Source organism: Callorhinus ursinus, unplaced genomic scaffold, assembly GCF_003265705.2.
Source record: "Callorhinus ursinus isolate GAN/ISIS: 27379988/994484 unplaced genomic scaffold, GSC_fseal_2.0 scaffold3, whole genome shotgun sequence".
Lineage (NCBI taxonomy): Eukaryota > Metazoa > Chordata > Mammalia > Carnivora > Otariidae > Callorhinus > Callorhinus ursinus.
This window is the reverse complement of record NW_027397065.1, coordinates 12,245,543-12,273,014: the sequence shown is the minus strand read 5'-3', so window position 1 is coordinate 12,273,014 and position 27,472 is coordinate 12,245,543. Positions and strand designations below refer to the sequence as shown.

At 38.7% G+C, this 27,472-nt stretch overlaps 1 protein-coding gene across 19 annotated transcripts in view; it reads left to right on the top strand.

The window, feature by feature from the left end:
• Nucleotides 1-27,472, top strand: part of MCTP1 (multiple C2 and transmembrane domain containing 1) — a 504,318-nt gene that overhangs the window by 116,953 nt on the left and 359,893 nt on the right. The window lies entirely within an intron of this gene.

The following is a 27,472-nucleotide window of genomic DNA, read 5'->3' as shown; positions in this document are numbered from 1 at the left end:
ATGTGCCTATTCTCCAGATTATCTGTTTTTTAAGCCAACTTTCTAGATGTGAAAGTTGATTAATATTCCCTTATACATTTATTGTTCAACCACTTTTTTACATTGTATTACTTTCAGATATACAGCATAATGATTTATTAAGCCCTACTATGTGTCAGGTTAGGTGCTAGATAGTAACACAAAAGTTAATGATAATTTCACTTCTGAGGAGATCACAGTTAGTGGGGAGTGGGGCTGATAAGCACTTAACATTGCCCCAGTGGAGACAGCTTCTGTGGATCTGTAGCTATTTAAGGAGCTGATAAGGAGCTACAAATAGGAATGTTTTGTCTAGAAACTGATCTGTGAGTAGCAAGAATTCCTCTTATCTAGTATCGGGCTCAAAATATCTTTAACATTTTTATATCTTAATAAGGTTCATTTTGAGAGTCCTTTTAAAATTCCTTTGACTTAAACTAGTTTGGGGAAAAAAGAGAAAAACGTAAAAAGAAGCTCTCCTGTCCCCAGGGCAAGAGGCATGGGTCCTGCAACAGGCAAATGCGCTCTCGCCAGCACTCGTTGTCATTGGACACGCTGCAATTTCTAGATCTTCTTATTTCCTTAAGAAATTTGCATTTGCCAGAAAGAACGCCATGCAAATATCTCTAAATCCCTAACTGTGTTTCTTCATGTTGGGTATATTCTCTAAAGGTTCCGAGGTTACCAAGACATTAAGGATAATATAGCCTGGTTCTGTTTTCTTTGTTTTGAGCGGCACGTTTCTGGCTATTAGCACGCACGCGTTCATTCTTCTATTCTCGGCATTTATATTTTGGGCTTTGACATGAAGAGCTACCTTTTTTGGTGAATGTATTAAATCACAGTTATATTTCTTAATTGATACTCAAATAATATGGATATTGAAGGAAAGAATTCTAAAGATTCTGAACAAGTCCTAATTTTTTAATTTTATTTTATTATGTTATGTTAATCACCATACCTTATATCATTAGTTTTTGATGTAGTGTTCCATGATTCATTGTTTGCATGCAACACCCAGTGCTCCACGCAGAACGTGCCCTCTTTAATACCCATCACCAGGTTAACCCATCCCCCACCCCCCTCCCCTCTAGAACCCTCAGTTTCTTTCTCAGAGTCCATAGTCTCTCATGGTTTGTCTCCCCCTCCAATATCCCCCCCTTCATTTTTCCCTTCCTACTATCAAGTGCTAAATTTTTAAAACTGTAATTTTAAGATCACCCTGTTGTAAACATTCTTAAACACACACACACACACACACACACACACACACAAGAGAAGATATTGATACAAACTCTGACAAATTCAACACTCCAGGCAAGGATCTAGTTGAAAATAACTGATAGTAGAATTGTCATTACAAGATACTAGACAAAATATACTCTATTATTTTGTATATATTGTATAATGTACTCTACATTACTTTGTCCAGATATGTTACAGATGCTAGTCAAAAACTGTCATCCAGATAATAGGCACGTTCTAAATTTCACACTCTAGAGGGAGTGCTGGTTAAAAACTCAAGTGAGAAATAGAGAAGATAATTATGCGTTGTGATGAGGACTCAGAAGAGTGATATGATAGGGAATGGCTGGTGGGGTTGAGGGCAGCATGAGGACAGCGGCTTGATGGATTGTCAGAGAAGGTCTCCATGAAGAGGTGATAGTTATTTTGTGAGCCAAGAGGTAAGAAGGCTGACTGACTGTTCATTCTGTTAGCAGACCTTTTCCTAAACTTCTCAGAGGCCCTGCCAGACCAAGGTACCAGTTCCATGGCATTTCTATTTAAATGGTTTGTTTGTAAAATGAGGCATTTTAGAAAGGAAACTTGAACTAGAAGAACTGATGTTTCTTTCTTTGTCTGTGTAACTAATCTAGTGTTCTGTCATAATATTTCTGCTCTTCTAGAAAGTTACAGATGAGTCTAGTGAGAAGCTAGTGGATGGGGACTGAGAAACCATTTTCTTGTTCAGCTCTGCTGCTACCATCCTCGTAACATAGAAACTCCCTGGACCTTATCTAAAAAGTAATACAGCTGGCTTCGATACTTTCTCCATTCTTATGCAGCCCCCAGAACATCATCACTATCATGAGGGTCTAACAGAAAAGTCTGTGCCCGCATCATTCAGTCATGGTGAGCTAACTAGCAGACACAGCACAGATCTTCTCCTGGCACAATGACGATGGGATACTAATTGAAATTATTGTGAAGATGTCTTAAAAATTGGGAAAATGCTTCTCATTAAAAAATAAATTCGAAGCAATTTGAAAATATTTAAACCTGCGTGAGCATTATCTAGAACTGGAGTTTTAATGTTTTCGATAGGACTTTCATTACCATATTCCCTATAATTCAATATTCATGTATTAATTCAGTGAACATTTTCTAAGACCATATTGCATACAGATCATCACATTTAGTTTTCTTGTGGGGGGACCAACACGTTACGAACTTGAGGAGAACAGTCTTTCCTGGTGGCTGACCACACATACAAACAAACAAAATTAACTTATTATTTCTGTTTTACCCCACAAACATTTGGGAAGCAGCTTACAATAATGTGTATATCAATAGGAACAACAGTGGATGAAGTGAAACATAGATGGAGGAAAGCGAAGTTCAATGAGGGATCAGCAAGCAACAGAATTCCACAGAGCTGCCAAGCTTGAGGTGGAATTTCGGCTCTGGTCTTAGTAGTGACCAACTAAAAGAGAAGCTCCATGTCCATGAAAAGAAAAGTGCATCGACTCCTCGGAAGAGGCAAAGCCTTCCCTAGAATACACACCTTAAAGTAATTGCAGGGTACTTTTGAATTGGGGGATACTGTTTGGTGAGGACATTCATTGAGCACTTTCTATGTGCTAGGCATCCTAAATGTTTTACAAGCATTTTCTCATGTAATCTTCACAACTCTATGAGCTAAGGACTACCAAGGCTTTGAGAATCCAATAAACTTTACATGCCACCTAGTTCCTAACAGTTGAGGTAGGGCCGGACAACTGTAGGACCCGTCTTTGTCATCACGATGTTATACCTCCCCTGTGCAGTGATGCCTGCCTTCTCTAGCTGGGAGCAAGGTCATGGCCAACAAGCCGGTGACAGATACAGCACTAGACTTCATAAAGCCGTTGCTTACAACATCTCTGAAGTAAGCAGTGGGCATTGTGCTGAAGGAATTCAGGAAAAATTTCTGCCGCAAACTGAGAATGAGTATCAGACATCTGGCTTAGAAAGTTTTTGTTCACTGAGGTTTAAAATCTAGGCTATTTGGGCTTGATGGAATTGATCAGGAGACAGGTCCAGGCATGAGTCTGGAGTTATTCTGTTGATTCAAGGGCAGATCAATGTGAGGCAGGAAGACTTAGTGGCGATTTCTCTGGCTTCAGGATTCTAGACCTTTATAAATTCTCTTGCCCTGCCTTTCCTAACCGTCAGATCCTGGTACTCAATATCTCAGTTCCTTTACCCATTATATAGGGATAATAATAGTATTTACCTTATAAGATTATTATAAACCTTTACAAAACGAAAGTATGTAAAAAACTAAGAGCTGGGTACCTTGTAAGCTCTCTGTGAGCTGATGCTGCTTCTGTTCTTCACTTCTCCTTCTCCCCAAATTCCTTCTTCCTAGACTTTCTTCCTTCCCCACCTCCCCCCTCTTCTTGATCTTCTTTCTCCCTAACTTCCTTCCTCCCCACCCTTTCCCTCTTGTCAGCTTCCCATTTTCCATCCTCCCTCCTTCATCCCAGTTCATCCTCTCATCTTCAACTGACCAAATAGCTGACACCTTGTCATGAGCCTGAGGTGTCTAAGCTGGGCTCTTCCTGAGTGGACAGAGCCACCCATCCAGGAAAGCAGCCCAGTGGGTAGCAAGAACCATCTGGGAGGACAAAGAACCTACAGCACTGTGGGAGCACACAGAAGCGGGTGAGCAGTTATCTCTGCTTGCGGGCATTCGCCCAGGAGGTGACATTTTTCTGGGTCATCAGGAAGAAGAGAATAGATGAGATTGAAAAGAGAGGGAAGGGATGTCAAGGCATAGAAATCAGGCTTATCAATACCTATACATGTGAAAGAATCCAGTGTTTTAGGACAATAAAGTAGGTTAGGGACAGATTTCTGAAACCTCCAGTCACCCTGAAATCCACTCTAATTGCAAATTGCAAGTGGATGCTTAAGCCTGATGCTTAATAGGTTTATTTTCTGAAATAGCAAATGTTTAATAAACTGGTTTGAAACAGTAAACCAGGCTATAATTTTTTCTTGGTTTATTGAACCAGAATACTATAATGTTCACTGAAACCAATGATACTTCATTTGGCTTGAGAACTTACTCATTTCACAAGATTTTTTGAACTCAAATTATAAACATTAAGTCATAATTGTCATTAATATTCTCAGCCTACCAATTTAATATATATTTTTCTTTCTTTCTTTGTGATCTTTTGGTATTTATGACCCCTGACTGAAAAGTTGAGAATATGTATTATTATTGACTACATTTTTTCACAGTGATAGAAACTGTTCATATTTGTTCTGCAAACATAATTTTCTCTTCGTTTCATTTCTCCACGTTGGTATTGGAACTATGCTTAATCTAATGAAATATTGATTTTCACATCCCTCAGTGTCTGAGTCTAACCTTTTTTCTAACTTGGGGGGAGAAAAAAGGATATTGCCTTTGCCACAGGCAAAAGTGAATTAAGATCCCAGACAAACAATGTAACATAGAGGTTATAATAAATGACACTTGCTGTCTTGGAGAATGCTTGCTATTTAGTCAAAGAATAGCAGCAATGGTATTTTGAAAACTGAGAAGAAATGTTATTTTAATTAATTTTATTCTGTAGTAAATTGTTACAGCGATAGCTTCCAATTAATCACCCCTCCCTTTATCAATGCCCCACTCCAACTTTGAGCTTGACCGTGTGATTTGCTTTGATGACTATGATATTAGCAAAGTGTTGCTAGCAGGGCCTTGAAAAGCACTCGGGGTTGTCTTTTTCTTGCTGCTTTTGGAATCCATCTGCTGTGTGAAGAAACCCTGGCTAGTCTGCTGGAGATCTGTGGCCCAGCTAACAGCCAGCACCAATGTATGTGAGTGAGACCATCTTGGACTATCTAGTCCCAGCTGAAATGCTGTGTAATTGCAGCAGCTTGAATGAGGCCCCCCAAAAAACTGCCTAGCTGAACACAGTCCAAATTGCCAACCCACTAAGTTTTGAGCTAGTAAGGCAATTGTTGCTTTAAATTACAAAGTTGGAGGGGCTTGTTTCACAACCATATTTAAAAACTGCTTGCCATTCTTATACGTACTCTCACTTATTTACAGAACAGAATTGAAGCATTTTGCAGTACTAAAACTTGCAGACACAGGTAATTAAAAACAAGAATAGAACAAAAATGAATTTGATAGAAAAAGAAACAGATGAAAAATAAATACCAAGAAGGTACTAATTATTATTATCAGGAGCTCAACTTCAGTCTGACCTAATGGATAGCCTAGAAAATGTAAAACATTTTCAGTTTATACAGTTCTTATTCAAGTAGGAAGCACACAAATTCACTGAAGAACAAATCTTTGCTTTTTCCTCATAGGAGAAATTTAGTACATGGACCTTAGATGGAGACAGTGGATTTTTTTTACTTCTATTTTGCGGAAGTTACAAAAATATTATTCTAATGGACATTTCTTATGTTGTCTCTTGTAAGAAGTTTAGAATACATGATCAGATCTTAAATCAGTGCATGACTTCCTTAGAGTAATTAAGTGTGATGATTTTCATATAAGTCAGACCTTGATCAGAATCCAGAAATATTTATGTACTCTTTTCCCAGCAGCTCACCTGATTTCTGGCAGGCATTCACCACTTAAGGAGTGTTGCAGAATGAAGGAATGTATTTATGGAGCACCTGCTTGGGCTGGGCTCAGCAGGGAGCCCTGGAGGGACTGTGGTGAGCTGACCGGCCTGCCCCTCCCTCCTGTTACTTAGGTAAATGTGGAGACAGGTGTGAATCCAAGTCACCCAGTATATAACCACCCACTGTGACAGTGCTTCAAAGCCAAAACACAAGGGACGTAACTGACCTGGGAGTGACAGAGGCTCCATTGTGGAAGCAGTGTTAGAACTGGGGTCTGCTTGATCAAGGGGTCCCACCAGATGAAGGAAGGGACGATGGGGGAGAGCACAGCTGGCAGAAGAGAGAGCCTTTTGCAAAGGTGCTGAGACAGCAGGAGTACAGAGCAGTCGGGAAGAAAGGCAATGTGCCTGGTAAGCAGAGAGCGGGAATGCGGTCTGAGATGAGGTCTGAGTCCGTGTTCATCAGGCCTTCCTCATCCTTATTTCCTGGACACAGAAAAATTCCATCAAAACGCTATTCTGTTTTTTTTGTGTGTATCTTTTGAGTTTTCTCCATTAAGCGCATAATACTATTTGTATTCGGGAAAAATTGTTTATAAAAGGTAGCCCCATGAAATATCTTGTAAAGAAGTGTCACTTTGCTAATTTTTCATGGCTTTGCTTCTTGTTGTACTTAATGTCCTACCCGCTCAGAGTACTTAATTTAAAAATTCAATTAAATCAGCAAGAGATGACAAAACACATAGATTAGAACAAACAAGCTGTCAAATGTGATCATCCAAATGCCTCTTAGGAGCAAGAGTTATGTGTCTTGCCCAAAATGTTTTATGCAGTCTCTACTGACATTAATAGCATGATAGGGTGTTCCTGGGGTTCTCTTTCTTCAATTCTGCTGATTGTGCAGTGAGAGATGTTGTTGTTAATTCTCTGTGGATTTGTCACAAATCTTCATCTTTTCAGGTAGAATTTCACTTAGAGAAAAAAACGAAGTCATTTAGAATAGGGTTTAATAAAGAAGATAGATGATTACACTGAAAAAGCATAATTATATTGAAAAATAAAATATAATTTTAAGTTAACAATACTAATCTCTTATGTGGCTCATAAATCACAGCTTAAGAAATTCTAAATGTTTTTTGAATAATGGCATAGCTGGAAAGAGGATAGAGCCCTGTAGGATATTTCAAGAGACTGTATGCTTATACATAAAATTATGAATTCTGGAATGCATGTTTACAAAATTAGCTTTGTTTAATGAAACTCACATATATTCATTCATTCATTCACTCATTCAACCATTTTTATTTAAAGATTTATTTATTTATTTGAGAGAGAGAAAGAGAGTGCATGAGTCGGGGGAGGGGCAGAGGGAAAGGAAGAGAGATAATCTCAAGCAGACTCCCCGCTCAGCACAGAGCCCGATATGGGGCTCAATTTCACAACACTGAGACCATGACCTGAGCTGAAACCAAGGGTTAGACATTCAACTGACGAGCCACCCAGGTGCCCCATCTATTCTTTATTGAATGTATACTATGAGACCAGTTTTATTCTAGGTGCTTGGGATACATCAGTGAATAAAAAAAGGCAGAAATCCTTGCCCTAGAGGAATTTACATTTTAGGGTAGTATAGATAGATAATCAAGAGTAAAAGAAATTAAATAAATTGTATAATATGTTAGAAATGATAATTACTATGATAAAAAAGAAAAAGTAGAGCAGAGTAAGGGGATTGGGAATGTACCTAGACCAATGTACCTACCATTATAAAATTATAAATGAGACCTAAATCATAATAAATAATGAGATTACTTTTTAAATTTATCTTTATCATTAAAAAGCCTGACCCTGCTTGAGGGTCTTGCCTTATATTCCATTTCATGATCACAACCTTGGCCACTAATTAGTCAAATTCTGGGGTTATACTAGCAACTCTCAAAGTTTTTTGATCCAATGAGTGAGGGAAAAGCCTTCAGCATCAAAACTGAGTCACATGAATAGAAATAGATCTCTTGAATCAAACCCATTCCCTAAATCCCATTTTCTGGAGCTCAGTCTGCCTTATTAATAACCCTGTCTCTCACATGCTGGGCCTTGGCCTTTCTCTCTTCTCCTCCTGATTGCAGTGTCTTAGATTTGAGAGTTAAGCAGAAGTGGTATGAGAAGGGCAGGGTTTCCTTCCTTATTTTTTGAGGCTAATCTGACAACATCAAGATTTGGAAAAGCAACTCTATTTGTTCCTCTGTTATCCCCGGGGAGCACGAGAGCATTTCAGCAGGGGAAAGGGAAATAATTGACACCAATTTTGACCACCAGTAGTTTGCCAGAGTGGGCGGAATATAGAGTGAACATTGGAATTAATTACAGTTAAAACTGTAACAAGAACAACAAACAAACCCAGAATTTTCCTCAAATTTAAAGATAATATAATAATTTATTTTTTAACTTTTAAAAAAGATTTATTTATTTGAGAGAGAGAGAGCGTGGGCCAGGGGGAGGGGCTGAGGAAGAAGGAGAATCTCAAGTGGACTCCCCACTGAGTGTAGAGCTTGATCCTGGGACCCTGAGATCATGATTTGAGCTGAAATCAAGAGCTGGACACTTTAACAACTGAGCCCTAATAATTTATTGAATGAATAATTTGTACCCTTAAATTCTATTTCCTGGTACCTAGCCAAAAGTCTCTTCCTGGTGGAAAAAGGGCACCTATGCTTTGCTTATGGCCCATCCCAGATCAGTTACCTCAAAATGTCTGGGGGGAAAACACACTTCCCCACAAAAAGATTGGAGATCCCAGTATGCTGTGCCTTTCACTTTGTAGATTAGGTAACTGTTCCTGATAGAGGTTAAGTGAAGAAAATTGTGATTGGCCATCTAGGAAAACACACTGTAGTTAGTGAGTTTATTGAGTTACAGGAATCTCATACACTAGATGAGAACCATGAAACTTGCAAGTTGTGAGCAGAAAAATACAAGCCCAATAACCGGTCCTTTCTGTCCAGTGCTTGCTCTCTCTTCTAAGATGTTCCTAAACTAGTATTTATGTTAACCTTGCATGTTCTAGTAAGGAGGATTTCTTTGATCTTTGGAAGAAAGTGGACACTTTATTTTCTTTATAGTGCTTCATAAGTATGGATATAATTTTGTAATCCCAACAGAATAAACATGAGCCATCATTTTCTTTTTTAGACATTTTTCACTCTTGACTTCTGATAGTGTTTTCCAGGTGGCCAGTGGAGGGCCACCTAACAATGTTTTTGTTGTTGTAGGAGCTCTTACTGTTTCTTTTTAAACAGCTTTATTGAGATACACATCCTATACCATACAATTCATACATTTAAAGGATACAATTCAGTACCTTTAAATTTAATCACAGAATTGTGTGTCCGTTACATGATCAATTTCAGAACATTTTAATTAACCCAAAAAGAAATCCTGTGCCCCTTAGTCATCACCTCCGGTCTCTCCATCCTTCCTACTTCTCCCCTTCCCAAACATCACCCCCCACACTCTGGCATAGGTGACTGCTAATCCACTTTCTGCCTCTGCAGATTTGCCTACTCTGGATATTTCATATAAATGGAATTATGCAATATGTAGTCCTTCATGACTAACTTGTTTCACTTACCATAATGTTTTCAAGATTCCTCCATGGTGTAACATGTGTTAGTTCTTCACTTCCTTTGCTAAATGATATTCCATTCTATGGGTATACCACATTTTATCCATTTACTAGTTGATGGACATGTGAGTTTCCACTATATGGCTATTATGGATAATGCTGCTATAAACATTCATGTACCAGTTTTTGTATGGATATATGTTTTCCCTTCCCCTTGGGTGAAATTTCTAGGAGCAGGATTGCTGGGTCATACAGTAACTCTACATTTAACCATTTGGGTAATGGTTTGAAGAACTGCCAGCATATTTTCCAAAGCACTCATCCACTCTTGTGGTTTGAATCATCATAACTAGCTGTGGGTGATTGTCATGGAACTTTAGGTAAGTGCAGGGTACTCACTGCTAACCACACTTTTTCCCACCTGGCCACCTTTCCCTCCTCAAACCAACCCTTGCATAGGCATCAGAGTGAACTGTCTAAGATATGTCTAAGCATATCTAATTGTGTTATTTCCCTGTTTTAGCCCTCCAATGCCTTCCTACTATCACCTGGATAAGCCCAAGCCCTCCGTAACAAGTTGTATAGGAGTGCCAGCCATCTGCCCACTGTCCATATCTCCAGCTTTGTCTTGCTCCACGTTTTGCTTCCCATTTTAGGTTCCAGAAGCACCTGGTGGCTCTGGTTCTTCTCAAATATCATGCTTCAGTCTTTGGACTTAAATCATACATGTCTACTTCCTCTAGGCCCAGTCTGGGTTATTTCTATCCTGGGGTTTTGGATGTTCAGTTTGACTTTAAAGATAAAGAATTAAAGGATACTTACAGTCTTTTAGTAATCTGGAGAGTAGTTGCAGATTTGTTGGTATAGAAGATAAAGAAGATTTCTGGATAATTAGATATTTGGTATGCATGAATAGATCAATGCAGAATGAGTGAATTGAATACAGATTTTCCAGACCTAATAAGCTGTGAACACTAATTTCAAGGCAAGTTTAGTTTATGTATATTGTTTTAGTCATTTGTTAATTCATTCATTCACTGAGTTGATTGAGCACCTACTATGTGCCAATTGCTATTTTAAACCCTGGGGATATGCCAGTCAGTAACACAATATACCTGTCCTCATGGGGTTTACTTTTTATTAAGAAAAACAATAAGCAATGAGTGTGAGGAGTAAAGCAGGACAGTCTGATTTCATTGTGTCATTGCATGGTGGTAAGGAAAACTTAGATGGACAGAGAAAGCTTTGCTGGATTGGCAGACTTTGAGTTGATATCTAAAAGATGAAGAGACAGCCAGGTTGAACTAGAGCTACCAAATTCCAGGTCATTGGGGCAAAGGCACTGAGACTCAGGTGGCAGCTGGGGTTAATTAGTTAATTGCAGAGAGTTAGATTTTGATCATATTATTACTCTGTCTTCAATATAACAATTTATATGTTTAAAATTATTTTATGAGAACTCCAACCAGACAGTTGATCTACCTGGAAATAAACACATATATACTTGTATTAGTCTGCTTGGGCTGCCATAGCCAAATACCACAGACTGGGTAGCTGTAATGACAGAAAATTATTTTGTCACAGTTCTGCAGACCTGAAGTCCAAGACAAAGGTGCCAGCACATTTGGTTTCTGGTAGGAGCTCTCTTTCTGACTTGAGGAAGAGTCTCCTTGCTGTGTTTTCACATGGTCTTCCCTCTGTGCATGCAAAGAGAGAGAGCTCTCCAGTGTCTCCTCCCCCGCTAAAAAGGACACCACTACCCTTGAATTAGGGTCCAAACTTTATTACCTCATTTAATCCTAATTACGTACCTAAAGGCCCCATTTCCAAATATCATCATATAGGAGGTTAAGACTTAAACATAGGAATTTTGAGAGAACACAATTCAGCCCATAACAATACTTGAGTCATTTGAACACCCTAAAAAGGTAACTACATTGATTAAGCAAGCAGTTGGATTTGGAGGGACAAAATCCAAAATTGCACAATAGAATAATTTCTTAGTAGTTGATGGACATTACTCCCCTCCCACACAAAACATACACATCTTAATGTCTAATGTATGTGCAATTCAGTGTTAAAAATTTCTTTTAAAAAAAAAACATTTATTTGAGAGAGAGAGCAGAAACAAGGGGAGGGAGAGGTGGAGGGAGAGGCAGACACCCCGCTGAGCAGGGAGCCTGATGTGGGGCTCAATCCCAGGACCCTGAGATCATGACCTGAGCCGAAGGCAGACACTTAACCGACTGAGCCACCCAGGTGCCTCTAGTGTTAAAAATTTCTTAACCTTTTAAAACATTTGCTTTTCAAGGATTAAAGTCCAGTGCATTCAGATTCTTGATTGCGGAGCACTGAAGGATATTCAAAGAAAGATCTTATGAGTTAACTGTAACCTGTTCTAGGTGAAGTGATATCTTTAATATACATATGCAAGCACTTTTAACTTCTAACAAAATAAAATAAAAAGACATGCAAAAGGTGAAAGCAGAGTTGGGAAAAATTGGGATAAATATCTTTATGGTCTCAACTCTTTAGATTTTTATTAAATAATTTGACTAAGTGGTTTAGTCATCACAAAATCCAGGATAGCAGAATCATATATTTGTGGGAAATAATGCAGTGTGTAAGTTCTACAAATATAGGGATTATGCTCTTGCTTTCTTATAAAAACTAGGAAAATACTTTCAGCATATGCATTATAATTGATAGCAATGGAATGAGTAAGGATTGCAAACATTGTAGGGTCATTTTAAAGGGAAAGCAAATCAGAATGCAGTTCTGGGATCTCTCTAATTTAAACAAGGAAGTACTGCATTTCAGAACTTAATGCCTAACAGACATCCAGTCACTGCTGGCTTGACATACATTCTTAGTATGAGGATATGCCTGTAGTGTTAATTTATTTTAAAAAGTCATCATATTTGGAAATCTCACATTCCAGGATGAAAATAAATGTTCTAGCTGAATAATAAACATTTCTATGCAGTAAAGAAGTAATGAGATTCTTAAGTCAATATATAAGTTAAATAGTAAGTTTTTAACAAATTATATTAAAATGTAACTGTCGAATCAACAGAGAATACAGGAGGAATATGTATTTTCTTTTTACGAAGCACCGGAAGTGCTTTTGAAAGGATATTTTGGAATAACACAGACTGGACTGGCTACAGGTTTGTAATAGATGCTCAGCACTGCCAGGTGATCCTTCTTTCCCTCTCAAATAAAGTCAACTCCTCTGATACAAAGTTTTCACTCTTAGCTCTTTCTCCTCAAATCTTCGGCAACTCCTCTTAGATTATTTCTCCAAATACTTACAGAGAAAATAAACAGAGTTGGGCAAGTGGTACTTCTTCCACTACGAAAATCTATTGACCTTAGCCAGCAGCCTTATGGAATGGCAGTCGTGTGCCTGCTTCATCTAAGGCCACATCTGCCATCGGGGCCCTGGCTCCCATCCACAGCTCAGACGCTCAGTGCCTGCAGTCATCTCTCTTCTCTCCTGTTTCTGGATTTTTTTTCCTTTTTACTGGATAATTCCCGTTTGGCATGTAAACATGCATCCATATCACACATTTATAATTAAAGAAGCAAAAACCCCTCTTTCAGCCCTTGTCATCCTCCAAGAACTTTCCCCTTCCCTTCACACCTTAAAGTGGTTTTATTTTTTGTTTTGTTTTATGCTTTTCTTCATCTCATCCCTTTTTGATCCAGTTTAAGCAGGTTTTCATTCTTACTACTCCACAAAATGGCTTCTGCCAAGGTCAACATCTTCCTAGTGCCAAAGGTAATGCTAATGATGGTGGTGATAATAATAAAACACCTCTATAAAGTTTACTGTGTGTCAGGTACTATTATAAGTGCTTAATAGATACTAACTTATTTAATTTTTACAACCACCTGTATAAGGTAGGTACTATTAGAACACCCATTTTTCAAATGAGGGCACTTGAAGGTTAAATAACTTGATAAAGGTCTCACTTTCGGTAAGTGGTGGAACCAGGATTTGAACCTGAGCAGTCTGGTTCAGGATTTCTTCTCAGAACACTTACACTATTATCTATACCCTACTTCCCATATCAGTGGCACTTAACCTGATTAATAGTATCCTGCACGAACCTCTTCATCTCTAGGCCTCTGAACTATGCAGAGTTTTAAAGTTTATTTTAATTAATGAATTTTAATTTCTTGCTTTCTTGGCTATTGTCTCTGAGTTGCATTTACTGCCTCTTCATCCTCCATCAGCCCTTTAAAGGTTGTAGTTCCCCAGAGTTCGGTCCTCAGCCCTCCTCTTTTCTCACACCCTAGCCTCATCGCTTAAAATACCATCTCTACACTGCTGACTTTCACACGAGCATCTCTAGGCTGCCCTTTTCCCATGAGATCCAGACTTAACAGAATCAATAGCCTACCCAGCATCTGTACTTTGACTTCTGATAGGGATCCAAAACTTAACATTGGCCAAGACAAAACTACTGAGTCTTCCCACTACCCATTCCTGCAAAACCCCCCATCCCGCAAGTATTGCAAGTCTCAGTTAATGACAGAAAGGCCATGGAAAGTACATAACTGTATTCAGTGAAAATTGAACCATATTCTCTTTAGAGTGCTATTTTGGATCCCTGTGGTCAATCTTTGGATAGATTCTGAAAGCCTATAGAATTGTCCTGGTAAGAGAGCTAGAGCCTGTAACATAGGAACTGGCTTTCTGTTGTACATACATGTTCCAGCCAGCGACACACGTACGTGCTTGGTCACAAGATCACAGCAAACTGTCAGGAGGGGACTGGGAAGCCGAAGCTGAGCATAGTTTTTAAGGTAAAAGGAAAGTTTTTAAAGCATCATTTTTGAGTCCTTTGTTTAACCCATACATTCTTGAATCAGATTTTCCCATTTTATAAAGTGCCTTTTTCCATTTTATAAAACAGTCTGACAGCTAGTATGTGCTTTCCCACACAAATCTGTCAGTTCCCTCATCTTTATCTACCACACCCACCCATGGTTCAAATCTGAAAACTTTCTGAAGCAGAGAATGCCAGTCAGCTAGAGGCAGTTGGGTGAAAACTCAAAAGTAAAAGTAAAAATTCATCATAAATCTTCATTTATCTGGGATCCTAGGCTGCACCATATGAGTAACTGCTAGATGAATAAAGCCCAGGGCCTTTGTGGCATCTCTCAGGTTGGGTACACAAACAGGATAGATACACACAAACTCTTAAATTTGTATATGTGACCATTAAAAACCTTTCCTCCTCTATGCATCTAGATATCCAAGAATGTCTCAGAATACCTTCATTTGTATGTTGCTACATGGCTTTATCCAAACAGAACTTGTTACAATCCGAATGCTTTCTTGGAACGTAAAAGTACAATCTTGTCCTGAATGGAAAATTCTGCCTCTCTTAAAGAAGCTCGATGATGTCTTTAGTGAAAGGGGGTGACAAACATTTCACATGCAAAGAGGTGGGTGTTTTTCTTGCAAATCCCAAGGTAGATGTCATCTCTTAAAAGAAAAGTATTTTCTCTTCTGAAATACACATTATGGATCCTCACTGATATCTAAACTTTGGCTGAAGCCTACAGTTAGTCTAAGCTCATAAATTTTGTTTAGGTTTTTTTTCCTAAACCAGTAAATTAGAAAAATCAAACTCTTTATATGTTACATTCTAGTCCTCCAATGGTTCAAAGAGGAAAGCCTATTTTAATGATTTTAGTTATTTTTGAATTGTAACTCCAGTACAGTTAACATACAGAGTTATATTAGTTTCAGGGGTACAATGTAGTGATTCAACAATTCTATACATTACTCAGTGCTCATCAGGATAAGTGTACCCTTAATCGCCTTCACTTGTTTCACCCATTGCCCCACCTACCTCCACTTTGGTAACCATCAATTTGTTTTCTATAGTTAATAGTTAAGTCTGCCTTTGGTTTGTCTCTTTTTCTTTATTCGTTTTTTTTGTTGTTGTTTCTTAAATTCCACATATGAGTGAAATCACATGGTATTTGTCTTTGACTTATTTCACATAGCATTATACTCTCTAGATCCATTCATGTTGTTGCAAATGGCAAGATTTCATTCTTTTCTATGGCTGAGTAATATATATATATGGTAAATACTTAGTACTGGAATTACTGGATCATGTGGTAATTCTTTTTTTTTAAGATTTTATTTATTTATTTATTTATTTATTTATTTATTTATTTATTTATTTATGAGAGAGAGAGAGTGAGAGAGAGCGAGAGAGCATGAGCAAGAGGAGGGGCAGAGGGAGGGGGAGAGAGAGATCATCCCAAGCAGACTCCTTGCTGTGTGGAGCCCAACCTGGGGCTCGAGTTCACAACCTTGAGATTATGACCTGAGCTGAAATCAAGAGTCAGATGCTTAACCGACTAAGCCACCCAGGCACCCCTGAATCATATGGTAATTCTACTTTTAATTTTTTGAGGAACCTCTATACTGTCTTCCAAATTGGCTGCAGCAGTTTGCACTCCCACCAACAGTGAATGAGGGTTCCTTTTTCCTCCACATCCTTGCCAACATTTGTTTCTTGTGTTGTTGATTTTAGCCATTCCAACAGGTGTGAGGTGATATCTCATTGTGGTTTTGATTTCCATTTCCCTTATGATGAGTGATGTTGAGCACCTTTTCATATGCCTGTTGGCCCTTGGTATGTCTTCTTTGGAGAAATGCCTATTCATGTCTTCTGCCCATTTTTAAATTGGATTATTTGTGTTTTGGGTGTTGAGTTGTGTAATTTTTTTTTTTTTGGAGGGTTTGTCTTCAAATGCTTTAATAGAACTATGTACTCAATTGCTTTTGGCAAAGGGATTCTCCAAATGCTTGATTGGATTAATAAATGCACAATCCCTTCTAGGTAGCCTCCCAAGAGCTTAATTCCTGAATTCCATGGTAGGGAGGAGGGGGCAGCACACTATTCTTGAAGGAATCCAATGCCATCTGTCAAAGGCAAGTGCTCCCTGACCCCACAGTGTTGGCAGTGAGGGTCTGACCTCACGGGCAGACCTGGTGGTGCTGGTGACATTGTAGGAAGACACCCATGCTGGACCCCTGCCTGGCCGAAACCTAGAAAGACCTAGAGGAAAGTAGTACAGCCAGGTGGCATGGTGCCTCCCTGTGGCCATCCTCCCACTAAGCCTGGGTCTGGATGGTGGACACCATGGCAAAAAGGCAAAAGAAGCCAGGCCAGGGTCCTCACTGAGCTTCCAGGGACACGCAGAGAGGTGTACCCATGTAAGTGGACACCTAATCCAAGGGAGGGCTCAGGTTGGCATGCTCTCTGCTGGAGTAGGGTTGGAATGAGGTGGGGTGGTGAAAAGAGTTACAGTAGAGACTCAGATAAATGTGCAGGCAGTGCCAAGACTGTCTTTTTTCCATTGCCTATATTTTCCTCCTTTGTTGAAGATTAATTGATCATATAATTGTGGGTTTATTTGTGGGCTCTCTATTCTGTTCTATTGATCTATGTGTCTGTTTTTGTACCAGTACCATACTCTTTTGATTACTACAGTTTTGTAGTTTATTTTGAAATTCGGTATTGTGATACCTCTGGTTTTGGGTTTTATTTTTTTTCCCCCAAGATTGCTTTGGCTCTTCAAAGTCTTTTGTGGTTCCATACAAATTTTAGGATTGTTTGTTCTAGTTCTGTGAAAAATGCAGTTGGCATTTTGATAGGGATTGCATTAAATCTGTAGATAGCTTTAAGTACTATGGACATTTTAACAATATTTATTCTTCCAATCCATGAGCATGGAACATCTTTCCATTTTTTTTTTTTGTATGTCATCTTCAATTTCTTTCATCAATGTTTATAGTTTACAGAGTATAGGACTTTCACTTCCTTGGTTAAATTCATTCCTAGGTATTTCATTCTTTTTGTGCAATTGTAAATGAGATTATTTTCTTAATTTCTCTTTCTGTAGCTTCATTATTAGTATATAGGAATGCAATGGATTTCTGCATATTGATTTTGTATCCTGTGAACTTACTGAATTCATTTGACAATCGTAGTAGATTTTTGGTGGAATCCTTAGGATTTTCTATATATAGTATCATATCATCTGCAAATAGTGAAAGTTTTACTTCTTCCTTACCATTTTGGATGCCTCTTATTTCTTTTTCTTGTCTAATTGCTGTGGCTAGAACTTCCAGTACTATGTTGAATAAAAGTAGTGAGAGTGTTCGTCCTAGTCTTGTTTCTGACCTTAGGGGAAAAGCTCTCAGTTTTTGGCCATTAAATATGATGTTAGCAGTGGGCTTTTCATATATGGCCTTTATTACATTGAGATCTGTTCCCTCTAACCCTACTTTGTTGAGGGTTTGTATCATGAATGGATGTTGTACTTTGTCAAATGCTTTTTCTGCATGTATTGAAATGATCGTGTGGTTTTCATCCTCTCTCTGGTTGATGTAATGCATCACATTGATTGATTTGTGAATATTAAACCATCCTTGCATATGGGGAATAAATCCCACTTGATTGTGGTGAATAACATTTTTAAAGTATTGTTGGCTTTGGTTTGCTAGTATTTTATTGAGGATTTTTGCATCTATGTTCTTCAGAGATATTGGCCTATAGGTCTCTTTTTTGTGGTATCTTTATCTGGTTTTGGAACCAGGGTAATGCTGGTCTCATAGAATGAGTTTGGAAATTTTCCTTTCTCTTCTATTTTTTTGAATAGTCTGAGAAGAATAGATACTAACCCCTCTTTAAATGTTTGGTAGAATTTACCTCTGAAGACGTCTGGTCCTGGATGTTTGTTTGTTGGGAGTTTTTTGATTACTGATTCAGTTTCATTGCTGGTAATTGATCTGTTCAAATTTTCTATTTCTTCCTGATTCAGTTTTGGGAGATTATATGTTTCCAGGAATTTATCCATTTCTTCTATGTTGTGCAATTTGTTGGTATATAGTTTTTTCATAGTATTCTCTTATAATTGTGTTTTTGTGGTTTTGGTTGTTATTTCTCCTCTTTCATTTCTAATTTTGTTCATTTGAGTCTTGCTCTCTTTTTATGAGTCTGGATTGAGGTTTATCAACTTTGTTGATCTTTTCAAAGAACCAGCTCCTGGTTTCACTGATCTGTTCTATTGTTGTTTTTTTCTTTTTCCATTTCTTTTTTGTTTATTTCTGCTTTAATCTTTGTTATTTCCTTTTTTCTACTGGTTTTGAGTTTTGTTTTTTCTTCTTTTTCTAGATCCTTTAGGTGTAAGATTGGGTTGTTCCTTTTCTACTTCTTGAGGTAGATCTGTATTAGTACAAACTTCCCTCTTAGAACAGCTTTTGCTGTACCCCAAAGATTTTGGTCTGTTGTGTTTTCATTTTCATTTGTCTTCGTGTATTTTTTATTTCTTCTTTCATTTCTTGGTTGACCCAGTCATTGTTTAGTAGCATGATATTTGCCCTCCTTGTATTCGTGTTCTTTCTGGATTTTTTCCTGTGGTCGATTTCTAGTTTCATTAGTGTTATGGTCAGAAAAGATGCATGGTATGACTTCATTCTTTTTGAATTTGTTGAGATTTGTTTTGTCACCTAATATGTGATCTGTTCTGGAGGATATTCCATATGCACTTGAAAAGAATGTGTATTCTGCTGTTTTAGGATGAAATGTTCTGAGTATATCTGTTAGACTCATCTGGCCCAATGTGTCATTCAAAGCCACTGTTTCCTTGTTGATTTTCTGTTTGGGTGATCTATCTGTTGCTGTAAGTGAGGTGTTAAAGACCCCTACTATTATTGTATTACTATCAATTACATACTTTATCTTAATAGGTGCTTTATGTATTTGAGGGTGTTCCCATGTTGGGTGCATAAATATTTACAATTGTTATATCTTCTTGTTCAGTTGTTCCCTTTATGATTATATAGTGTCCTTCTTTGTCTCTTGTTGCAGTCTTTGTTTTAGAGTCTGTTTTGTTCAATAGAAGTATTGCTATCCTAGCTTTCTTTTCACTTCCATTTGCATGATGAATGATTTTCCATTCTTTCACTTTCAGTCTGCATCTGACTTTAGGTCTGAAATGAGTCTTCTGGAGGCAGCATATAGATGGGTCTTGCTTCTTTTTTTTTTTTTTTTTATCAGTTCTGTTACTCCATATCATTGATGGAGAATTTAGCCCATTTACATTCAAAGTCATTATTGATAGGTGTGTACTTATTGCCATTTTGTTACTTGTCTTATGGTTTTTTTGTAGTTCTACACTGTTCCTTTCTTCTCTTGCTCTTTTCTCTCACAGTTTGCTGGTTTTCTTTAGTGATGTACTTGGATTCCTTGCTTTTTATTTTTTGCCTATCTCTTACCGGTTTTTGATTTGTGGTTACCATTAGGTTTGTATATAACATCTAATGCAGATAACAGTCTAGGTTAAGTTGATTGTCAATTAAGTATGAACCCATTCATTACTCCTCTCCCCTCCCCACATTTTAGGTATATGATATCATAACTTAATCCTTTTATTCTGTGACTGCCTTGACTGATTTTTATAGATATATTTAATTTCACTGCTTTTGTGCTTCCTACTTTTCTTCCTCTAACTTATGGTCTTTCTACTCAGAGAGTTCCCTTTAACATTTCTTGTAGGGCCGCTTTAGTGGTCATGAATTTCTTTAACTTTTGTTTGTCTGGGAAACTCTTTATCTCTCCTTCTCTTCTGAGTAGTACCCCTGGTGCAGAGTATTGTTGGCTGCAGGTTTACTTCTTTTAGCATTTTAAATATATCATGTCATCATGCACTGAAATAAAGTTTTCAGACACCAATCTGAGCAGCCGTGCAGGACTGCTTCCGCAAGGGCTGGATTCTGCAACATAGCTTTTATTTTATTTTTTATCAGAAAAGGAAGGACAGATGCATCAAAGTGTGGGAAAGGAGTACAAAGGGATGGTAACTATCTTGAAGCCGAAAAGCAGCCTTGCATCCTCCCCTACGCACTGGCACACAGGGAGGAAGTCATGGGATAAGGGAGGGGTGGGATGTTTGTGCTAGCAATCACCAGCTGCAGGAAGGGGGACTGAGGGTTACATTCTTTCATAGCTTTTAACCTATGCCCTGCCCCAGCAGATCATGAGATCCTGTTTGTCCCAGGCTATTGTATTCAATAGCCTGAGAACAGGAATGCCGCTGGCATTTCAGCTGCTTCTACAGTCCCCCCCGTAGGGCTTACAATATATTTCTAAGAATAACTCTACATATCATGCCTCTGTCTTCTGGCCTGTAAAGTTTCTGTTGAAAAATTAGCTGATAGCCTTCAGAGGTTTACCTTGTATGTGACTGTTTTCTTTTTTCTTGCTGCCTTTAAAATTCTCTCCTTATCACTACTTTTTGCCATTTTAATTACTATGTGTCTTGGTGTGGACCTCCTTGGGTTGATTTTGTTGGGGGCTTTCTGTGCCTCCTGGATCTGGATTTCTGTTTCTTTCCTCAGATTCTGGAAGTATTCAGCTATTATTTCTTCAAATAAATTTTGTGCCCCCTTTCTTTCTCTCTTTTCCTTCTGGGATCCTTATAACACAAACCTTATTATGCTTGATGGCATCACCAAGTTCCATAAGTCTATTGTTACTTTTTATTATTTTTTTCTCTCCTTTTCAGCTTTATTGCTTTCCATTACTCTGTCCTCCAAGTCGCTGACTCATTCTGCTTCTTCTAATCTATGATTTATTCCATCTAGTGTATTTCTAATTTCAGTTACCAAGTTCTTCATCTCTGATTGGGTGTTTTTGTTTTTTTTTTTAATGTTTTCTTTTTCTTTGTTCAGGGTCTCACTGAGTTCCTTCACTCTTTCCTCAAATCCAGGGAATATCTTTATGACCATTACTTTAAATTCTCTCAGCTGTATTACTTCCCTCTGTTTCATTTAGCTCTCTTGCTGTGGATTTTGTTCTGTTTTTTCATTTGGGACATATTCCTCTGTCTCCTCATTTTGCCCAATTCTCTGTGTGTGTTTCCATGTGTTAGGAAAGTCAGCTACATCTTCTGCTCTTATAAGTAGTGGCCTTATGAAGAAGAGGTCCTATAGTGTTCTGCAGGGCAATGTCTCCTGTTCACCAGAACCTGGAGCTTCAGGGTACCCCCTGTTTGTGCTGTGTGTACCCTACTATTGTGGCTGAGCCACTTTTGCCTTCAGTCCTGTCATCTGCAATGGCTCTCTTTGCCTGTTGTGGGAGGGCTTGGTCCCTATTTTATTAGTGGGCCAGTCTTGGGCCACCTTGAACTTGAGTTGAGTCAGACTTGGCATTTGCCAGAGATGCAGCAACACTAAACTGCAGGATGCTTCCCTTGTGTTGTCCTCTGAGAAACTTTTGTCGGTGGGCAGGGCCTGCAATCAGATCAGATGTCTGCCCCCAGGCCACTGCTGGGGATGTTGTTGGACTGGTGTATATGGTTATCTTCCCCTCTCCCCAGGGCAGGAGTCACTTTGGAGTGGTGCTGGCCTCTGTTGGGGCTGCTTCCACACTGGCAGGCTTGTGACACTGCTTTGGATGGCCTCCAGCCAAGCGTATATAGGAGGGGTCAGGTCTGCAGGAGAATGCTGAGTCAGGATGCATGGTGTTAGTAAGCTAGGTAATGAACATTTGTGCTACACTGGTTTCCCTAGGTGTCCGTGTGTCTAGGTTGGGGTGTTGGGAGGGAAAATGGCACCTGCCAGCTCCTTTGTTGCTGGAGGACTCTCCCAATGATCCCTGCCTTTCCACCATATGCTCTGAGATTAGTAAACAGACCTCCCTCCTGTGTACCTCAGATATTTTTTCAAACTGCTGCTCCTTTTCTTTTTAAATATTATATTTCTTTATTTGAGAGAGAGTGAGAGCAAGAGAGAGAGCATGAACAGGATGGAGGGGCAGAAGGAGAGGGAGAAGCAGAGTTTTTTGATTTTAAGATGAACTTTTTATTTCATATCTTAACATTCCAGAAATTGAAATGCTTCTTGTAATTGTCATTTTAGAAATAATTGACAATGTTTTAATTTCTTAATAGAACAATAAATAATGGTATGACACAAAATAATTATATTTCTCAGATTAGGAATGGAATATGATATTTTGTCATCTGATTTTTTTTAAATATAAATGACAAATTGGAATTATGGTGGGTAAAACAAATGAAGAGGTGGTTGCTAGGCTTTATTTAGACCTCCAAATAAAAATTGAAACATTTTAAAGTTTATTCCCAGGGACACCTGGGTGGCTCAGTTGGTTAAGCGACTGCCTTCGGCTCAGGTCATGATCCTGGAGTCCCGGGATCAAGTCCTGCATCGGGCTCCCTGCTCAGCAGGAAGTCTGCTTCTCCCTCTGCCCCTCCCCCCTCTCATATGCTCTCTCTCTCTCATTCTCTCTCTCAAATAAATAAAATCTTTTTAAAAAATCTAAAAAAAAAAGTTTATTCCCAGTTATTTATTGTTTTTAGACTTTAGGCTGTGTTGTGATGGAACTAGCATTTTTAAAAAATACAATATTCTGAATTTCAAATGTCATTGCATGATGTAGACAAGGAAATGCCGTGGAGTAGTTTAAGCACAATGTTTAATGAGGTGATTAAATCTAAATAGTTTTTAAATGCTAGTGTTGGGCATTTATTCTAGGTACAGTTCCACTGAGGTTAACTTGAGACCTGGCTTTGACATTATTCAAAGAGTTTAGTTATTAGAAAAATGTCCAGCAGTACCTCCACTATAACTGCTTTGTTGTATAAGGTACAGAAATAATATCCTCACCTGTATTGACATGCAGACATGAGCTTTGTTTCCTTAAGATATTACAGCGAGGAGTCCATGGACAGTGTTCGTGGTGTGTGTGCTTCTTTTGGAAACATGTTTTGTGTTCTTTTTACATGCCTGGCATTCTGGTAGGTACTGAAGTACAGGACAGATCAAGGTAAATCAGATGTGGATGTTTCCTCAGAGCTTGAGTCTATTAGCATAAGTAAATAGTGTGTAAAGTGTGTAAATAGCTAGAAAAACAAAATTCTAGAGAGTAATCAGTGCCATAAAAGGTACATAGATAAGGAAAAAGATATTACACCCATCAGAGAAAGATAAGGAAAGCTTCATGAAGAAGGTGTTCTTATTTTATTTTTTTTGTTATGTTAATCACCATACATTACATCATTAGTTCTTGATGTAGTGATCCATGATTCATTGTTTGTGCATAACACCCAGCGCTCCATGCAGAACGTGCCCTCCCCAATACCCATCACCAGGCCAACCCATCCCCCCCCCCTCCTCCCCTCTAGAACCCTCAGTTTGTTTTTCAGAGTCCATCGTCTCTCATGGTTCGTCTCCCCCTCCGACTTACTCCCCTTCATTCTTCCCCTCCTGCTATCTTCTTCTTTTTCTTTTTTCTTAACATATGTTGCATTATTTGTTTCAGAAGTACAGATCTGTGATTCAACAGTCTTGCACAATTCACAGCGCTCACCATAGCACATACCCTCCCCAATGTCTATCACCCAGCCACCCAATCCCTCCCACCCCCCACCACTCCAGCAACCCTCAGTTTGTTTCCTGAGATTAAGAATTCCTCATATCAGTGAGGTCATATGATACATCTCTTTCTCTGATTGACTTATTTCACTCAGCATAACACCCTCCAGTTCCATCCACGTCGTTGCAAATGGCAAGATCTCATTCCTTTTGATGGCTGCATAATATTCCATGGTGTATATATACCACATCTTCTTTATCCATTCATCAGTCATGGACATCTTGGCTCTTTCCAGTTTGGCTATTGTGGACATTGCTGCTATAAACATTGGGGTGCATGTACCCCTTCAGATCCCTACATTTGTATCTTTGTGGTAAATACCCAGTAGTGCAATTGCTGGATCGTATGGTAGCTCTATTTTCAACTGTTTGAGGAACCTCCATACTGTTTTCCAGAGGGGTTGCACCAGCTTGCATTCCCACCAACAGTGTAGGAGGGTTCCCCTTTCTCCGCATCCCCGCCAACATCTGTCGTTTCCTGATTTGTTAATTTTAGCCATTCTGACTGCTGTGAGGTGGTATCTCATCGAGGTTTTGATTTGGATTTCCCTGATGCCGAGCGATGTTGAGCACTTTTTCATGTGTCTGTTGGCCATTTGGATGTCTTCTTTGGAAAAATGTCTGTTCATGTCTTCTGCCCATTTCTTGATTGGATTATTTGTTCTTTGGGTGTTGAGTTTGAGAAGTTCTTTATAGATTTTGGATACTAGCCCTTTATCTGATATGTCATTTGCAAATATTTTCTCCCATTCTGTCGGTTGTCTGTTGGTTTTGTGGACTGTTCCTTTTGCTGTGCAAAAGCTTTTTATCTTGATGAAATCCCAATAGTTCATTTTTGCCCTTGCTTCCCTTGCCTTTGGTGATGTTTCTAGGAAGAAGTTGCTGCGGCTGAGGTCGAAGAGGTTGCTACCTGTATTCTCCTTTAGGATTTTGATGGACTCCTGTCTCACGTTTAGGTCTTTCAACCATTTGGAGTCTATTTTTGTGTGTGGTGTAAGGAAATGGTCCAGTTTCATTCTTCTGCATGTGGCTGTCCAATTTTCCCAACACCATTTGTTGAAGAGACTGTCTTTTTGCCATTGGACATTCCTTCCTGCTTTGTCAAAGATAAGTTGACCATAGAGTTGAGGGTCCATTTCTGGGCTCTCGATTCTGTTCCATTGATCTATGTGTCTGTTTTTGTGCCAGTACCATACTGTCTTGAGGATGACAGCCTTGTAATAGAGCTGGAAGTCCGGAATTGTGATGCCGCCAGCTTTGCTTTTCTTTTTCATTATTCCTCTGGCTATTCGGGGTCTCTTCTGGTTACATACAAATTTTAGGATTATTTGTTCCATTTCTTTGAAAAAAAGTGGATGGTATTTTGATGGGGATTGCATTGAATGTGTAGATTGCTCTAGGTAGCATTGACATCTTCATAATGTTGGTTCTCCCAATCCATGAGCATGGAACATTTTTCCATTTCTTTGTGTCTTCTTCAATTTCTTTCATGAGTATTTTATAGTTTTCTGAGGACAGATCCTTTGCCTCTTTGATTAAATTTATTCCTAGGTATCTTATGGTTTTGGGTCCAATTGTAAATGGGATTGACTCCTTGATTTGTCTGTCTTCTGTCTTGTTGTTGGTGTATAGGAATGCCACTGATTTCTGTGCATTGATTTTATATCCTGCTACTTGACTGAATTCCTGTATGAGTTCTAGGAGTTTTGGGGTGGAGTCTTTTGGGTTTTCCACATACAGTTTCATATCATCTGCAAAGAGTGAGAGTTTGACTTCCTCTTTGCCGATTTGGATGCCTTTGATTTTTTTTGTTGTTGTCTGATTGCTGTGGCTAGGACTTCTAATACTATGTTGAATAGCAGTGGTGAGAGTGGACATCCCTGCCGCGTTCCTGACCTTAGGGGAAAAGCTCTCAGCTTTTCCCCATTGAGAATGATATTCGCTGTAGGTTTTTCATAGATGGCTTTTATGATATTGAGGTAGGTACCCTCTATCCCTATACTCTGAAGAGTTTTGATCAAGAAAGGATGCTGTACTTTGTGAAATGCTTTTTCTGCATCTATTGAGAGGATCATATGATTCTTGTTCTTTCTTTTGTTAATGTATTGGATCACGTTGATTGATTTGCGGATGTTGAACCATCCTTGCAGCCCAGGGATAAATCCCACTTGGTCGTGATGAATAATCCTTTTAATGTACTGTTGGATCCTATTGGCTAGTATTTTGGTGAGAATTTTTGCATCCATGTTCATCAAGGATATTGGTCTGTAATTCTCTTTTTTGATGGGGTCTTTGTCTGGTTTCGGGATCAAGGTAATGGTGGCCTCATAAAATGAGTTTGGAAGTTTTCCTTCCATTTCTATTTTTTGGAACAGTTTCAGGAGAATAGGTATTAATTCTTCTTTAAATGTCTGATAGAATTCCCCTGGGAAGCCATCTGGCCCTGGGCTTTTGTTTCTTGGGAGATTTTTGATGACTGCTTCAATTTCCTTAGTGGCTATAGGTCTGTTTCAGGTTTTCTATTTCTTCCTGGTTCAGTTTTGGTAGTTGATACATCTCTAGGAATGCACCCATTTCTTCCAGGTTATCTAATTTGCTGGCATAAAGGTGCTCATAATATGTTCTTATAATTGTTTGCATTTCTTTGGTGTTGGTTGTGATCTCTCCTCTTTCATTCATGATTTTGTTGATTTGGGTCATTTCTCTTTTCTTTTTGATAAGTCTGGCCAGGGGTTTATCAATCTTGTTAATAATTCTTTCAAAGAACCAGCTCCTAGTTTCGTTGATCTGTTCTACTGTTCTTTTGGTTTCTATTTCATTGATTTCTGCTCTGATCTTTATTATTTCTCTTCTCCTGCTGGGTTTAGGCTTTATTTGCTGTTCTTTCTCCAGCTCCTTTAGGTGTAGGGTTAGGTTGTGTATTTGATACCTTTCATGTTTCTTGAGAAAGGCTTGTATTGCTATATACTTTCCTCTCAGGACTGCCTTTGCTGTATCCCAAAGATGTTGAACAGTTGTGTTTTCATTTTCATTGGTTTCCATGAATTTTGTTAATTCTTCTTTAATTTCCTGGTTGACCCAATCATTCTTTAGTAGGATGCTCTTTAGCCTCCATGTATTTGAGTTCTTTCCGACTCTCCTCTTGTGATTGAGTTCTAGTTTTAAAGCATTGTGGTCTGAAAATATGCAGGGAATAATCCCAAACTTTTGGTACCAGTTGAGACCTGATTTGTGACTTAGGATGTGATCTATTCTGGAGAATGTTCCATGGGCACTAGAGAAAAATGTGTATTCCGTTGCTTTGGGATGGAATGTTCTGAATATGTCTGTGAAGTCCATTTGGTCCAGTGTGTCATTTAAAGTTTTTATTTCCTTGTTGATCCTTTGCTTAGATGATCTATCCATTTCAGTCAGGGGGGTGTTAAAGTCCCCCACTATTATTGTATTGTTGTCAATGTGTTTCTTTGCTTTTGT